Raw genomic sequence first — 18,646 nt, 5'->3', positions numbered from 1 at the left:
TTCAGGATTGTTGTATTCTCTGTTCAGCTTAGTTTTTCAGATCTTTGCTGTGGAGGGACGGCGTGGTGCTTCTGCCTAGAGTGCCATTTTGCCAGAACTTCCCTTCATTTTTTCTTTTGGCAGTCCATGGTATATTCAATATTTTTCACCAACACCACAATTCAAGTACATCAATTCCTCTTCAATCTTCCTTTTTCATTGTCCAGCTTTTGCATGCATATGAGTTGATTTAAAAGACCATGGGCCAATTGCACCTTAGTCATCAAAATGACACCTTTTCTTTTTAACACTTTAAAGAGATCTTTTGCAGTAGATTTTCCCAATGCAATACATCATTTGACTTCTTGAATGCTACTTCCATGGACACTGATTGTTGATCCAGTTAGAATGAAATCCTTGACAACTTCAATTTCTTTACCATTTATCGTAATGTTGTTTATTGGACCAGTTGTGAGGTCTTTCATTTTCTTTGTTTATGTGTAATCCATATTGATGGCTGTAGTCTTTGACCTTCATCAGTAAGTGCTTCAAGTAATCTTCGCTTTCGGCAAGCAAGGTAGTGTCATCTGCATATTGCAAGTTGTTAATGAGTCTTCCTCCTATCCTGATGCTGTGTGCTCCTTCACATAGACCATCTTCTCAGATTATTTGTTCAGCATACATATTGAATAACTAAGCTGAAAGGAAACAACCTTGTCACACATCTTTTCTGATTTTAAACCATTCAGTATCCCCTTGTTCTGACCGAAAGACTGCCTCTTGATCCATGTAAAGATAATGGAGGACTTAAAGACTATGTGTAGGGTTGTTTGCTTTATCATAAAAGCAAATCTAAAAATCTATTATCTAAAATCTACCTAAATGTATTAAAATGCTTTAAGAGGGGATGTGTCCTACCAATATTATTATTATTATTTTTAATGTGCTTTGCCAGAATTGTGGAGAAGAGAACATGAGAAGACCATTGTAAAGAGCCAAAAGTGGGGGCAAGAAGACCAGTTAAGAGGTTTTTCCAGTAATGGAGGACACAGACGATGGTGACTGGGACTAGGGGAAATGACAGAAAAAACAAAAAGAAACAGAAACACTTGAGAGATCCTTAGGAAGCAGTATTGATAAGACTTAGGAATTGGATTCCTGCCAATATTTGAGAGAAAGAAGAGTCATAAATGATACCTGGGTTTCTCTTTTGAGCAGCTGAGTGGGTGCTAATGCTGTTCGCTGATATAGGGAGCATTATTGGAAGAACATATGTGGAGGGACAGAGTGGAAGAGTTCAGTTTTGGACATGCTGAACTGAGATATCTGTAAGACATCCAAGAAGAGATGTCCACTACTAGCCTAGTGCTGAGGAGAAAAGAATGAATACACGGTTTTGAATGTTGCTGTAGGATAGATGGTTATTAGAGCCTTGGAAAGAGCAAGATCTCCAAAGAAGAGTAGGTGGTCTGAGAACAGAATCAAGTATAGGTCAGATTCATAAGAAATATAAACTTTTACTGAGTGATAGAAAAGGTGGCGGTATGCTGTCAGAGGAACAAAGGGAGTATGCCCAGTTGATGAAGTAAAACCTATTTTGCTCTTCTGTCACTTGCTTTCTATTCCTTTCCCATCACTATTTTTGCTTCCACATTCTTAGTCCCTAGTGTTTTAGTCATTGTCTTTGTAGTTTCCCCCAAAATACTTGACTGTTAGGTTCTCAGTATTTTTTTTTTTTGAATGAATTCTTTATTTCCTTGCCTTTAACCTACATTCATTGATCTATCAATTCTTTCACTGAACACCTACTATATAACTGGCCCAATACAATAAGGCACAGTCCCATGTGCATTCTAACACAATGTTTTCCCTATTAGATGTGCACTGAGTCACATAGTTTATATCTTCCTTTGCTTTTCACTCCAGTGTTTCCCGTTATCTTTCTGGTGTTTCTTAAATTCAGATGCATGGTGTAATACTTTATATTCACTTTTCCTATGCTGAAATCTCAAACAGGATAATGAAGACATGAAAATTAAGCAGTAGATGGTTAAACAAGTATAGGAACCTCGTAGGTACATTATGGAAATGGAAAATTCCTTTGATGACTTGTTAGTCCATCCACATAGCATAGCAATAAAATAATACTATTTGTTTATATGTTCACCATAAATCATTTGAACACACAGTGCAGACTTATTATAATAATTCTCTGAGATAGGTTAAATATTATTTTAACCATTTTATAAGGAGGAAGACTTTAGGTTCGTTTAGATTGGGAACATTTCAGGATCACAGAAAAAGAAATAGACAGATGTTATTTAGGCCTTTTGATTATTTATCCAGTGTTCTTAATATTACACAATTTGTCATCTAAAAGGCCTTAGGCTGTTCTTATCCATAAGTAAATGTGTAATACATCCCATCATGATAACATACCAACATTTTAGTGTGTCTACATTTAAGTTACTTCTTATCTAAATTTTATTTTTAAGTTAAAGAATATGAACTGTTGTTAATAGTAATAGTTTCCCATAGTGGTCTGAAAGATTAAAATAAACAAAAAGGAAATTGGAAAGGCAAAGATTCATAAAGTTACCCTAAACACTTCCTGGAGAAATGCTAATAACCCTTATCGCTAACATACTTTGTGTATGCGTTATTTTTACAATTGTATGTAAACAAAGGGATACAATGGCACAATTGAGAGAAGAAAACAAGCATCAGAGAAACAACATACAGGCTCTACTTGTGTACGTGTTTATGGGAGATTTTTCATAACGCAGTGGCCTCAGAAGTGCTTTTCTTATCAAATTCTCTCTCTTCTTCGTCAGCTTCAGAGTCCGTGCACTTTGTCATCCACATCATCATCCATTATCCATTTTTCTGCCAGGCTGAGAAAACACTGAATGATGAAAACACTTTGGACTGACATTGGGAGAGCTAAGTAACACACTGAACAAGCAGTTGTTCAGGGTCTTTATTTCTTCCTGGTGTATAAATGACTGCTGCCATGCTGTTTGGTAGATTGATAGAAAGAAGAAGGGACAGAGTAGTTGACATTCCACCCATCTGTTTTTAAAGTGACAAGACCTTCACGACCCTTGAAAGGACATTTCTATTTCTCCCTTTGGTTTGTTTTTTTATATTACGCTTAAGCTGTTTAAAATATTAGCAAAGAAGAATGTTGCAAACATTTAATGGGAGCCAAAAAAAAAAAAACAAAAAAAAACAAACAAACCCAAAACTTAAAGCTATTGTTTTTAGTTTAATGTAGACAGCTTGAAATACTCAACTTTTGGAGGGTAGAAAGTAAAGTGTAATATTCCCACAAAGCCTAGGCAAGCAGACAGGATTTGGCCTAATTGGACCAGAATGTATAATGATCATTTCTATCTTAAGGGGAATTTCTGTAGAGCAGCACATGAAATCAAAAAATGTTTTCAAATTTACCAACATTTTTTGCCTTTTTTATCCAATATTGAATAATGATACAAAAGAAAATCTTATAAGGAGTGTCATGGATTGAATTGTGTCCCCCAAAAAATGTGTGTAGCAACTTGGCTAGGTCATGATTCCCAATATTGTATGATTGTGTTATCTGATGTGATTTCCTTATGTGTTGTAAATTCTACCACTGTGATGAGATTATATGTGATCTCCTCATGTGTTGTAAATTCTATCACTGTGATGAGGTTATACTGATGAGGTTGACAAGATTAGATAGTGTCTTAATGCAATCTCTTTTGAGATATAAAAGTGAGAAGTGAGCAGAGACACATGGGAACCTCATACCACCAAGAAAGCAGTGCTGGGAGCTGAGCATGTCTGTTGGACCTGAGGTTCCTGTGTGGAGAAGCTCCCAGAGCAAGGGAAGATTGATGACATGGACCTTCCCCCAGAGTTGACAGAGAAGGCATTCCCTTGGAGCTGATGCCCTGAGTTTGAACTTGTAGCCTACTGGACTGTGAGAGAAAGGATTTCTCTTTGTTAAAGCCATCCACTTGTGGTATTTCTATTGGAGCAGCACCAGATGACTGAGACAAGGAGCAACATAACACGTGAGTATATGTCAAGTATGCCATGAAATATTTTATGAAAATTGTTAATTTTTAAATGGAAAGTGAAGGCTCCTGCAATTTGAAGTTCCCAGGTATTTGATGATTTGCTTGTAAGTTCTTAGAAGATCGTTTCGGTTGAAAAACATAGCTGGAACTGTCCAAGAAAGAAATGGCAGATTTTACTTTACTCTTCAATTTGTAATAATATTAAAATAATTCCTCCTTACTGAGAGAGCGAACTGTCTGTTGAATATTTCTTTTGGTTCAATAATAGAATCTTATCAGGAAACAACAAAACAGACAAATCAATACACCAAAATGGTGCAAATAATTTTCCTGTGAATAGCAGGCAATACACAAAAATGTCTGAATTCTGACAGATTCAAGTTATTAAAGGGATTTTATGTCAAACAGTTTATATTGTATATCATTTGGATAGTACTGCAAAATTCAAAGGTGGAGTCAGGAAAGGAATATCAAATGTAACGCTTTCAACCTTCTGCTCCTGATATCAATATTAACTCAGCCTTTCTGAGAGCACGTTGTTTGCTTTTATAAACTACATAAAGAGAAGGCAAATATTGGAGTAAACTTTAGCTTTATAAACAAATATTTTAATGTCTGATGGAAAATCTATTGTCTAAAATTATTTTTATGGAATCTACTGGTATTTAGCACACTTTTTACAACTTACCTCAAAAAGAAAAAAATTCAGCAGTAAAACAATTTAATTTTTACTTTGTTGACCCAAATGTCCTTGAAGAAAACAAACAAGTAAATGTATTTGAATAAATTTACTAAGATTCTAGAGAATATTGAATGTGGTTTGGCAACTATTGATACGTAATTCAGTAATTCATCTCTTTCTAATCTTTTAATCATTAATTTCATTTATTTTTTTAAGAAGTCTAAAAATAAGATTCAGTACAAACCTTGACAACCCTTTCCCTGCTGTACTATGCAGAGGAGTGTGTGTTGAGGATCAATGGAAAAGAGATGAGGGTATGTGAGCTTGAGCATTTACTGGAAAGTTAGCTAGCCGTTACTAGAATAAAGCTAGATGATAACCTGCCTCCATTTTTGTTGCTGATGTGCAATTTCAGACTTTTTTTGTATAGTAAAAGAAATCAAAAGAATCACATATTAGTGTTTCTAAGTATTACAAACTGTAACAAGGAACATAAATATTTTTGTCCAAGTTAACAAATAGAACTATTACAGGTTAATAATATGTTTAGGCACTAAATGAAGGCTTTAGCTCTTGCTCTCACTGTCCTTCCTTCCTTTCTCTCTTTCTTTCCTTTTGTCCTTCCATTATTCTTTCTACTTGTCTTCTTTTCCCCTCCCTCCATCATCTCCCTTTCCATTTCATCCTCTTCCTTTTCCTCCTCTTCATCTTCTTTTCCCTCCTCTCCTCTTTGCTTCCTGCCCAACCCCTCCAGTTCACATTACTCTGAACCCAGATGTGGAAATTAGACCAGAGTGATGGCCCTTATACGTTTCAGAATGTAAAGTGGCCAAGTTAATACAAGTTCATGCAAAATGTAAGTATATGAGTTTCTTATTAGGGCTCATTTGGGTCCCTTAAAATGGGCTATTTTGTTTGTAAAATTTCCAAGTGGCAGGGAGAGAGATTTTTCTCATCTTTTCTTTTCATATAAGTATTAGTTTTCCCCAAAGAAGACTAGGCTTATAATATGCACATGCCTTCCTTTGTTTTTCTTGTACTATTTTAATACTTTGTCTCCATCTGTTGTCGCCTAAAGTTAAAATTGAGCTACCTCTACTCTTTCAAAATTTGTTTTTACTTCCTTTAGCTATTTAGGGTGTGTCACTCAACAGTATAGAATCATCTTCAATATTTATTTTCAAAAGAAAGGCACAATGGAGACTAGTAAATCTGATTCTGCTAAAACCTATTTTAGCTAGCAAAGCCAGAGACATATTCTTGCTCCATATACTTCTGGTTCTGACTCCTTTATGCTGATCTGAGTGTTTATTTTCTTCCATCACTCTTGTCTCTGTTTCATTTTAACTTTGTACTTGCACTTATTCTGCTATATTTTCATACTTCCTTGTTCCTTCTCCTTTGGAATTTTTGACAGAGATAATATATACTATTTATCCAAATCTGAATAGTTTCAAAAGTAGGTTTTATATTTCTTTTTGAAAGAAATATGAAAAATGTTTGCACACATGTGATTCAGTGTACCACCAAATAATCCTAACAAGAAGAATATGGTTAAATGTCTCTCTGGTGGTAAAAGTTAATTGGATAAGTCAATCTATTCCTGAAATTTTCTACTCTGGGATATATTGGGAGACAATTCTCCATGAGTTTCTTGTATTTACACATATCTTGGAAGCAAGGGCACTAACTTTGTTCTATGCCATCTTTAAAGAAAAAAGAAAAAAACACTGTCCTTTAGTGAAGGTTTGCAGAGTAAATTAGTTTCTGATTCAGTAATTTATATACAAATCGTTCCCTGACATTGGTTGCAATCCCCTCAATGTGTCAGCACTCTCCCCATTACCACCCTGAGTTCTCCATTTCCATTAGTCCGGTTTTTCTGACCCTTCCTGCCTTTTCATCTTTGCTTTTGGGCCAATGTTGCCCTTTTGGTCTCATATAGATAATTGTTCCAAGGAGAAATTTCCCCACAGAGGTTGTTTATTTATAGGCTTGTCTATTATTCATCTGAAAGGTGATCTCCAGGAGTGGCTTCAGGTCCAAGTTAAAAGGATGCCTAAGGGCCATAGGGAGTCTTGGTGGTGTGGTGGTTAAAGAGGTTGGCTGGTAACCCAAAGGACGGCAGTCCAAATCCACCAGCTGCTCCTTGGAAACCCTAAAGGTTAGTTCTACTCTTTCCTGTAGCGTCTCTCTGAGTTGGAATCAACTTGATGGCAACAGGTTTGGGTTTTTTTGTTTAGTTTTGTTTTGTTTTTTTGGTAAGGGCCATAGTGTTGGAGGTTCCTCTAGTCTCTCTCAGATCAGTAAGTATGGTCTTTTCCATGAATTTGAATTTTCTTCTACATTTTTTCCCATTCTAACTGGGTCCTTCTATTGTGAATCTGGTCAGGAAAGTACAGACATCTTTTTAAAGAATGTTTTTATAGAGAATAACCTTGGATGATAGAGTTAATTTCTCCTTCTGAAGCAGGTGTGCTTACAGCCTTGGAAGCTAGAGATAGTTGCCTTCCTCTGGAGAAAAGGGCATATATGCTCACTGTCCAGTATAAAATTCAGGTCCCTTAACCTCAAGGTTGCTTTAATGTGTACAGGTATCATCTTGCACAAGTCATGTCACCCTGTGTCAACCGAAGTCAGGAAAATGGCACAAATGCTGATACTTTGGCTACTGCTGTTGGGCAAATCTGCTGCAAAAGACCTCTTTAAAGTGTTAAAAAGCAAAGATGTCACTTTAAGGACTAAGGTTTGCCTGACCCAAGGCACGGTATCCTCAATCGCATCATGCGTATGTGAAAGCTGGATAATGAATAAGGAAGACCGAAGAAGAATTGATGCTTTTGAATATGGTGTTAGCTAAGAATATTGGATATACTGTGGACTGCCAGGTGAATGAACAAATCTGTCTTGGAAGAAGTACAGCCAGAATGCTCATTAGAAGCAAAGATGGTGAGACTTTGTCTCACATACTTTGGACATGTTATCAGGAGGGACCAGTCTCTGGAGAGGGACATCATGCTTGGGAAAGTAGAGGGCCAGCAAAAAAGAGGAAGACCCTCAATGAGATGGATTGACACTGTGACTGCAACAATGGGCACAAGCATAACAACAATTGTGAGGATGCCACCGGACCAACCGAGCAGTGTTTCGTTCTGTGGACATAGGGTCGCTATGAGTCAGAACTGACTAAATGACACCTATCAACAACAACAACATTGTAATAAACCATCATTTATCTCTGCCCCAGGAATCTTGTGTCATCCACCAGTATCTCTGAGCTTGGCAGGCTAACTCTGACCCTTAGACTTTTTGATAGTTTTTGGCAACATAGATGTCATGCTTACAGAGACGTGGCTTTCTGGAAGAAGAAAGATGAAGATCTCATAGACTTATTAATGGGATTTGAGTAAAGTCAAAGGAAATAAATAGTGACATTTTGACACAATTATATGTTAACCAGACAATAAATGGTCCTCTACTTTATTGCCTGCTGATTAGGAGGAATTGGGGAAATAGTTGCAGGCAGAGTACCAGGAAGTGAATTCAAAGACAGATGGTCAAATGACACCAATCTGGGTGTCAGTCTCAGGTCCATTCCACTGTAACAACTGGTTCTAAGATTTGCTATGGGTAGGAGACAGGCAGATATTTATGACCCTCTTCAGACAACAGTTATAGAGACATAAACCCACACAGGTGAAACAACGGATATTCATGACCTCTGTGGCAGAAATCCAGCACATCATTAAAACTGTGGCCGGTTCCTGGTTTACTAGGGAGATGAGGGGGTTGGCACTTACTGTTAAGGAAGAATGACAACAGCTGAGTCATCTTATGTACGAGTCAGCACCTCCTACAGTCTGTCATGTTAACTTCAAATTCATTCAGAGGTGATAGTAAAAGGTCTCAGTTATTTTATAGCGGACCCTGGCTGCTTTACAGAAGCTTTGGCACCCTCAGTGAGAACTCCAAGAGAGAAATAAGCTCCCATGGGAAATTAAAGATGAGGCTTTGGCTAGTATTTGAACTCTTGCTACACCTAATTGGGTTTATGATGCGAATGAAGGTGACCCATCAAAAAATGAGAAATTGTCCCAAAGGAATATAATTTATCACAGTAAGCCCTGCCACCCTGGAAAACTTCCTAGAGTAAATAGCCCAACTTTAAGGTTAGTAGGTAAGACTCACAGAGATAGAGTATAAAATGGTATAAGAAAAACAAAAGAAGTCATGCAACTATTGCAAAACTGGACAACTTGTGATACAAGAACACTTAAATGAAAGGAAAGATGCCAAAAATCACTCTTCCTACTGAGTGAAAACTTAAGAGGTGTTATCGTTATAATTGACAGCAGATGTCACGGAATAAGATCTGCTCCTTAAAAAAAAAAGTTGTCACTATGCCATTTTCACCAAATGAGCTAACAGAAATAGAGAAAAACTTCATATATATTTATAGATAACTTTTAAATGAAAAATATCTCTATGTGAATCTATGATTATTTAAACAGTTCAAATTAAGTAATTTAATGTATTCTCAGAGAAATTTAAATGAAAATAAAAAAGACCTTTCTCCTACTTATTAAACAAAACCAAACCCGTTGCCCTCAAGTTGATTCCAACTCATAGAGACCCTTTAGGACAGAGTAGAACTACCCCATAGGGTTTCCAAGGAGTGGCTGGTAGATTTGAACTGCTCACCTTTTTGTTAATAGTCAAGCTCTTAACCACCGTGCCACCAGGGCTCCCCCTACTCCTTACTGAGTTCTTACTTTGAGTATGAAATTGGGAAGTAGGATCTGGAGAAAGAAGAATATCTGTTTATAATAGGAAGGGGAGTACAACCTCTCAGGGATAGGTTTCTTCTCCTACTCCCTGGCAAATAAATGGAGGGTTTATTTTAAGTTCATCTTACTATGACAATGTAGCCATTAACCGAAACTAAAAAACTCATTGCTATCGAGTCAATTCCGATTCATAGTGACCCTGTACGACAGAGTAGAACTACCACATAAGGTTTTCGATGAGCAGCTGGTGGATTTGAACTGCCACACTTTTGGTTAGCAGTCATAGCTCTTAACCACTACACCACTAGGGCTCCAAGGTAGCTGTTAATGCCACAAATTAATGTGGTAGGCTTTCCAATCCAAGGCCTCACCCCTAGGCTTTAGGGAGTCCTTCTAGGCTATAGTTAGGGGTAGTCTGGATGGACAAATGCCCTTGTGACAAAAGTGGCTTGGAGTCTTCATTCTATCTCTCTTGTACATGGTTTCTTTTAGATTGTGAAATGGGGATTCATCAGTTAGCCTGATATAAATTCTTAATATTTCATCAGAATTATGCTGCCATTATGGAGAATATTGTTTTCTTTTATCCATTATTTTTAATTGTTTTCAATAGGGGAGCCCTGGTGGCAGGGAGGTTAACAGCCTGGCTGCTAACCAAAAGGTCCTACCATGATTGGAAACTAAAAATTAGAAATACGTGATTTTTTTTTCTCCAGTGATTCTTTTATTACTGATTTCTAATTTTATTGTATTATGGCCAGAGAACATAATCTGTATTATGTTAAATCTTTCAAATTTATTGAGCTTTTTATTTTTGGTCTAAGACATGATTGAATCCTGTTAATACTTAACTTGTTCATCAAAAAGAAGCACATTGTTGAGTACAATGTCCAATTTATAAGACAAATTTTATATGCTAAAATGGTGAGAAAATATTTAAATACAATTTTACTTTTGCTAAAATAATTAAGAAAGAAGAAATTCCATTAAGGAACTTAGCAAAACATTTTCAACCAGGTTTTCAGATAAAGCCAATGTATAAATAAATATTGCTATTTACAAATAAGCCAATGTATAAATAAATACTACCATTTACAAATTCTTGCTTCCATGGCTTGAGTAGATCACAATATTTCTTCATAGATCAGAAAGTATTTCTTTAATGCCCAGTATGTGTTTGGCACTTTATTAGGTAATGGAAGCTTCATCAAAGAAATATTTGCCATTGTTCTGATCTTTGGAGAATACATAGTTAGCTAAAAAACAGCAAGTCATATAATTTCTAAAAATTAAAATATTGCCAGACAATATACTACCTAATAATGCATGGCAGTTTCCAAGATGATTGCTACAAGCTATAAGTGCTGTATGAATTCAATTAATGATTAAGCATTTACACAAATAATTGTGGATTAAGTGGATTGAGAATTGGGCCTCGAAAAATAGGTAGACTTTGGATGGGAACAAGCAGAAGAGGCTGCTTTTAGAGAAGGGGAAGTTCAGGAGTAATTTACCTCTTAAAAATAATGTAATTGATCATCTATGCAGCTATGTCTGCTGAAAAGCCCCTTAGCTTGTATGTTATTAGAATATTCGTAAATGGAATAGACTGATGAAGGTAAATTTAAATTTATCTGAATTTTAATATGTAATAGATTTATTTAATACATTTTTATCACTTTATCTGTTACTGATAATTAATAATGTATTAAAATTTGTTTTAACCACATAAATAATGTTATGCCTACAACCACCTATCAAATTAATTTTTAAATCTCCTTTTTAACTCTTATGTATGCTGAACTGTAGGTATTTTTTCACCCTGAATCCATTATTCCAAGTAAACTTTATTTAAAAAAAATACCCTCATGATAAAAGGATAGAAAGAAAATAGAAATGCTACTTAAGGAAGATTAAAATTCAAACATCCTGTTATTAATGAAAGTGTCTGGAGACCATCTGTACTGGAACGAAACTAAAATCAAAGCTCTTATTTTCTGCCACCTTTTATTTATCTTGCAGTGCTAACACAAGCCTAGACAAAAATACCTCAAGAGTACTATGGAAAATTAAAGACAGGTATAATATTTTCACACATTGATGGTAGAGGACGGAGAGATTCTAACTTGCAGAGTTTTTCTTGGTATGGTGACAGTCAAGCCGACTGAAGATGACTGATTTCCACCATTCTTGAAAGTAACTGTTTTTGGCTAAAATGGTTGAGAGTTCTCTTATAAGCATTTCCTTGTATTGGTGGAGGTTTCAGGGAAAAATAGTACCAAAATAGAAAAGCACTGAGAAGAAAAAAACGAAGTGATGTAGTGCTTGCTTCACTTTTTTTTTTTTCCTAGTAGAATAATTACAGGGTCTTTTCCTTTGATTAGGAGTGGGTTTCTTTCTTTTTTTAAAAAAATAGACTTTTATTTTGTAGAACAGTTTTAGATTTACAGAAAAATTAAGGTAGTACATAGAGTTCCCATATACCCTATTATTTAATTTTCTGTGTTATTAACATCTTACAGTAGTATGATACATTTGGTACAACTAATGAACCAATTATCATTCATTGTCATTAATTAAGAAGCCCTGGTGTCGCAGTGGTTAAGCGCTTGGCTGCTAACCACAAGGTCAGAGGTTGGAACCCACCAGCCGTTCTGCGGGAGAAAGATGTGGCAGTCTGATTCTGTAAAGATTTACAGCCTTGGAAACCCAATGGGGCAGTTCTACTCTGTCCTACAGGGTCTCTACGAGTCAGAGTGGACTTGATGGCAGTGAATTTGGTTTTGGTTTTATTATTAACTAATGTCCATATTCATTCAGATTCCCTTAGTTTCTACCTAATGTCCTTTTTCTGTTCCAGAATCCTATCCAGGATACCACATTACATTTAGTTGTCATATCTCTTTAAGCTCCTCTTAGCTTTGACACTTTCTCAGCCCTTCCATGTTTTTCATGATCTTGATAATTTTGAGGAGTACTGGCCATGTATTTTGTAGATGTCTCTCTATTGGAATTTGTCTGATGTTTTTCTCATGTTAGATAGTGCTTAAGGGTTTTTGGGACAAAGACCACAGAGATAAAATGTTACCTTTATTACCTCATATCAAGGGTATGTACTATCAACATGATTTATCACTGTTGATACTGCTATTGACATTGATCGATTAGCTGTGATAATGTTTGTTAGGTTTCTTCATTGAAAAGTTACTCCCCACCTTCCATACTATAAACATTTTATACTATAAATGTGCTGCCCACACTTAAGAAATGGGGAGTTCTGCTTCTCTTCTTTAGGGCAAGGTATCTACATCAATTCTTTGGAATTCTTGTGCACAGGATATTTGATTCTTCTCTGTTAATTAATTTATTTGATCATTTATTTATATCAGTATGGATTTATGAATATAAATAAATTATGAATATAAATCCATTGGCTGTAGCAATGGGCTTAATCATAACAATGATTGTGAGAATGACGCAGGACCAGGCAGTGTTTCGTTCTGTTGTACGCAGGATCACCATGAGTTGGAACTGACTCAACGGCACCTAAAGACAACATATATGTACACTATGAATTATAATACAATACTACTTCATATATGTTTTTTCTCCAATTGTTCTAACTGCAGATCCTTCAGTAGGCTTCTGTGTTCCTTTCATATACTCCCATCACTGTGAGGTTTTTTTTGAGGACTTCCTTACTTTTTCACTCTCTAAGATGTTCCAAGGTCATTTTGTATATTTCCTGCCCCAGAAATAGAATCAGAGATTTCTCCAAGTAACTCTGTTCTCTTTTATTGCAGAATGGTATTAAAAATCAACATCTGGGTACTAGCATGCTCATTTGCTGCTGAAATATCATTGCTTTTAGACTCTATGAATATCTATAAATATTTTTAATGTAATCTGTACCTATATTAAGCTAAACATGAGTTCATAGTGATGTCTCCAACTTTACTCAATTACTTCATGGATGACTCTCAACCTCTTCACCTGTAAACTCCCACCCAAACAGTAAGAAACATGGCTCCCACCATCCGTTTACTTAATTGTTCAATTCCAGTATATGTGTATAGCAGTATTAGAATTGTTTACCCATAACCTGTAGGAAATAATTTTATCAAATAGAGCACAGTGCTTATATATAGTTCTTTTTGCCTTTAGTCTTATAAAATCCACTCGTTTCCAATTACTTACATCAGCATTTTCCCCCCAACATTCTCAGTGAGACTGTTTCATATACTTTTAGAACACTTAGCTTCTCTTGTGACAGTGTACATTCTCTCCTAGAATCCCCCAATTTCCTAAAGTTTTGTTTTAATTTTAATACACTAAGGTGTACTCTTTGCTGCAAAGCTCATCACTGTTGATTATAATGAAAAAGTGGGGAACAAAGAAGAAGGATTGGTAGTTGGAAAATGTAGCCCTGATAATAGAAATGATGCAGAAGATTGCGTGATAGAATTTTGCAAAGCAATTGGATGATAGCGAACTTGCCTATTTCTCCTTGCAGGTTTATTCTCTGAGAAAATGCAGCCGCATATATTTTGATGCTATATTGTTAGGTGCATATAAGTTAAGGATTATTATGTTTTTGGGGAGAATTGACCTCTTTACCATTATGTAATGCCCTTCTTTACCCCTGACACTTTTCCTTGTTTAAAGTTGGCTTTGTCTGAAATTAACATAGCTACTTTAACTTTCTTTGATTTGTGTTAATATAACTTTCTCCATCCCTTTACTTCTAACCTGTGTTTTTATATATAAAATAGGTTTCTTGTAGACAACATACAGTTGGATCTTCTTTAATCCACTCTGACAATCTCTGTCTCTTAATTAGTGTATTTAGACCATTCACGTTTACAGTGATTATTGATAGAGTTGGATTAACATCTAACATGTTTGTAACCGTTTTCAACTTGTTGCACTTATTCTTTGTTTCATTTTTTCTTCCATTCTTTTCTCTGCCTTCTCTGGTTTTAAATGACCATTTTATATAATTCTATTTTCTCTTCTCTTCTTTTTTAAAAGCTTTTAATCATTGCCCTAGAGTTTTCAATATAAATTTCTAACTAATTGAAGTCCACTTAAAATCACAGTATAACAGTTCATGTGTAATGCAAGTACCTCAAAACAGAGTTGATATGGTGGCAGGTGTGGGAGAAGTATTCTATATTTTTATTATTTCCAGTATTTAGTGGTCATGTGCCCCTGTGCTGTTACCTTCATGAGTCTTTCTTAGCCCTTCCTGCCTTTTGTTGTTACAGGAAAGTTAGAGGTGACTGGAAAGAAGAAAATGCCTTTCACCTAGGTGGGATAAGGCTCTAATAAAGGTATTCTACCCTTTATCCCTTTAAAGAATGAACTATTGTTTTATTTTGTTTTTGGAATTTTTTGGTGATGCTGTGTTTTTTCACTAAGGGAATGGATGTTAAATCACTGTTGGTAGTTTTTTATTATTTGAAAAAATGGAGTGTCAGTGTAAGCAGGCCATATCAGTCCCATGTTCCATGAAGTATATCACAAACATAGTACATATTGGTCCTATGGCCCAGGAAGTGTACCACACTTCCTGGTTACACTGAAGTCATAAAATATCTTACTCACCTTTACAAAAATACACATGAAATACTAAATAAACATTGCACTTGCTGCATAAAATTGTTACAAATTTGATTTTGAGTGAAACTTTAGAAAACATGGGGTAACTCCCCTTTCAACTGTTTGGCTGTTCATAGCAGAGCTCATGGTGACTGCATCATATCAGATGTCAGGGAGGTGGGCACTTTATAAAAGATGTCATCAGGGAAGTGACTAATTAAAGTGGGCCATATCAGTCCCATGTTCCATGAAGCACATCACACACACAGTACATATCAGTCCCATGGCCCAAGAAGTACATCACAAACTGTTTTCACCCCCAAAATAACTCATTTACTTGAATATTTCTGAATGCTGGTAACCGTACCATCCCAGTAACACAAAGGAAATAATAAACATACTTGCAAGCCTTATCTCACTGTACAGAAGCCAAAATACATAAACGTTTCACACAATCACTCCTCCAGGAAGCAACCCCTCATATGGATGGCTGTCAACCCTCAAATGTGGTGCAAACCAACTTCCTTGATTTTTAGGCAGTTGTATCAGTATCCACCATGATGCCAGAACATACTCAAATGCCTACCATTAAACCTCCAGGGATGGAAAATGTAGCAGAACATATATATGCCAGTGCCCTTAAAAGGGATTATTATGAAGAATGTTCACAATGTTTACTCTTCTCCTTCCCATGCCAGATTTTGGAGGGGATTTTTTTTTTTGCTTTTCTCTTTGAGAACCTAGTGAGGTTTCTGCAGGTAAAACTCATACAGTTTAGTCATCCTGCTGAGATTGCAGCTCCCAGGAGTTTCTCATTCTCATTGCTCTAGCCCACAAGCAGCCTTCAGCAATTTGTCTCAGTTACCATTTAAGTGTCCCTACTAGTTTATGGTTCCAGCAGCTTCTGCTCTAAGTAGATCTTGTCTGTAATTCTCTGCATTTACCTGTCTCTCTAGACTTCGGGGTGGTGGTTTGCCTTGCAGCTTCTATTTTTTCTTTTTTTATTGTGCTTTAAGTGAAAGTTTACAGTTTAAGTCAGTTTCTCATACAAAAATTTATACACACATTGTTACGTGACCCTAGCTGCTCTCCCTATAATGTGACAGCACACTCCTTTCCACCCGGATTTCCCATGTCCATTTAACCAGCTTCTGTCCCTTTTTGCCTTCTTAACTTGCCTCTGGACAGGAGCTGCCCATTTAGTCTCATGTATCTGCTTGAACTAAGAAGCACTCTCTTCATGAGTATCATTTTATGTGCCAGAGTTAAGTCTAATCTTTGTCTGAAGAGTTGGCTTCAGGAATGGTTTCAGTTCTGGGCTAAAGGAGAGTCTAGGGGCCATGTCTTCCAGGGTCTCTCCAGTCTCAGTCAGACCATTAAGTCTGGTCTTTTTACTAGAATTAGAGTTCTGCACCCCATTATTCTCCTGCTCCATCCGGGACTCTCTGTTGTGTTCCCTGTCAGGGCGATCATTGGTAGTAGCCGGGCACCATCTAGTTCTTCTCATCTCAGGCTGAAGGAGTCTCTGGTTTATGTGGCCCTTTCTGTCTCTTGGGCTAATATTTTCCTTTTGTCTTTGGTGTTCTTCATTCTCCTTTGCTCCAGGTAGGTTGGGACCAATTGATATATCTTAGATGGCTGCTCGCTAGCTTTTAAGACCCCAGACGTCACTCACCAAAGTGGGATGCAGAACATTTTCTCAATAAATTTGGTTACACCAATTGACCTAGATGCCCCTGAAACCATAGACCCCAGACCCCTGCTCCTGGTACTCTGTCCCTCAGTGGTTGTATTCAGGAAACTTCTTAGCTTTTGGTTTAGTCCAGTTGTACTGACTTGCCCCGTATTGTGCGTTGTCCTTCCTTTCACCTAAGATAATTCTTGTCTACTATCTAGTGAAAACTCCTCTCTCTCTGCCCACCTTTGTAACCATCAAAGAGTGTTTTCTTCTGTGTTTAAACCATTTCTCGAGTTCTTATAATAGTGGTCTTTTACAATGTTTGTCCTTTTGCAACTGACTGATTTCACTCAGCATAATGCCTTCCAGATTCATCCATATTATGAGATGTTTTGAGGATTCATTGTTGCATTTTATTGTTGCATAGTATTCAATTGTGTGAATATAACATAGCTTGTTTATCCATTCGTCCGTTGATGGGCACCTAGGTTGTTTCCATCTTTTTGCTATCGTGAGCAGTGCTGCAATGAACATGAGTGTTCATATATCTATCCATGTGACAGCTCTTATTTCTCTAGGATATATTCCAAGGACTGGGATTTCTGGATTGTATGATACTTCTATTTCTAGCTTTTTAAGGAAGTGCCAAATCGATTTCCAAAGTGGTTATACCATTTTACATTCTCACCAGCAGTATATAAGTTTTCCAGTCTCTCCACCACCACTCCAACATTTATTATTTTGTCTTTTTTGGGTTAATGCTAGCCTCATTGGGTTGAGATGGTATCTCATTGTAGTTTTGATTTGCATTTCTCTGATGACTAATGATCGTGAGCATTTCCTCATGCATCTGGTAGCCACCTGAATGTCTTCTTTGGTGAAGTGCCTGTTCATATCATTTGCCCATTTTTTAATTGGGTTATTTGTCTTTTTGCTGTTGAGATTTTGCAGTATCTTGTAGACTTTAGAGATTAGATGCTGATTGGATTTGTCATAGCCAAAATTTTTTTCCCAGTCTGTAGACTGTGTTTTTACTCTTTTGGTGAAGTCTTTTGATGAGCCTAAGTGTTTGATTTTTAGAAGCTCCCAGTTATCTAGTTTTTCTTCTGGTGTTTATGCATTGTTAGTAATGTTTTGTATTCTATTTATGTCATGTATAAGGGCTCCTAACATTGTCCCTATGTTTTCTTCCAAGATCTTTATCATTTTAGATTTTATATTTAGGTCTTTGATCCATTTTGAGTTAGTTTTTGTGCATGTTGAGAGATATGGGTCTTATTCCACTTTTCTGCAGATGGATATCCAGTTATGCCAGCACCATTTGTTAAAGAGACTATCTTTTCCCCATTTAATGGACTTTGGGCCTTTGTCAAATATCAGCTGCCCATAGGTGGATAAATTTACATCTAGATTCTCAATTATGTTCTGTTGGTCTATGTATTTGTTGTACCAGTACCAGGTTGTTCTGACCAGTAGGGCAGTAAAATAGGTTCTAAAATCAGGTAGTGTGAGGCCTCCCACTTTGTTCATCTTGAGTAATGCTTTACTTATCCGGGGCCTCTTTCCTTTCCATATGAAGTTGGTGATTTGTGTCTCCATCTTATTAAAAAATGCCATTGGAATTTGGATCAGGATTGCAGTGTATCTGTAGCTCGCTTTGGATAGAATTGACATTTTCACAATGTTGAGTCTTCCTGTCCATGAGCAAGGTATGTTTTTCCACTTATTCAGGTCTCTTTTGGTTTCTTGCAGTAGTGTCTTGTAATTTTCTTTGTATATGTCTTTTACGTCTCTGATTAGATTTATTCCTAAGTATTTTATCTTCTCGGGGGTTATTGTAAATGGCATCAAT

The sequence above is a fragment of the Trichechus manatus genome, unplaced genomic scaffold (genome assembly GCF_000243295.1).
Source record: "Trichechus manatus latirostris isolate Lorelei unplaced genomic scaffold, TriManLat1.0 scaffold00017, whole genome shotgun sequence".
Classification (NCBI taxonomy): domain Eukaryota; kingdom Metazoa; phylum Chordata; class Mammalia; order Sirenia; family Trichechidae; genus Trichechus; species Trichechus manatus.
Note: the sequence above shows the minus strand (reverse complement) of the source record.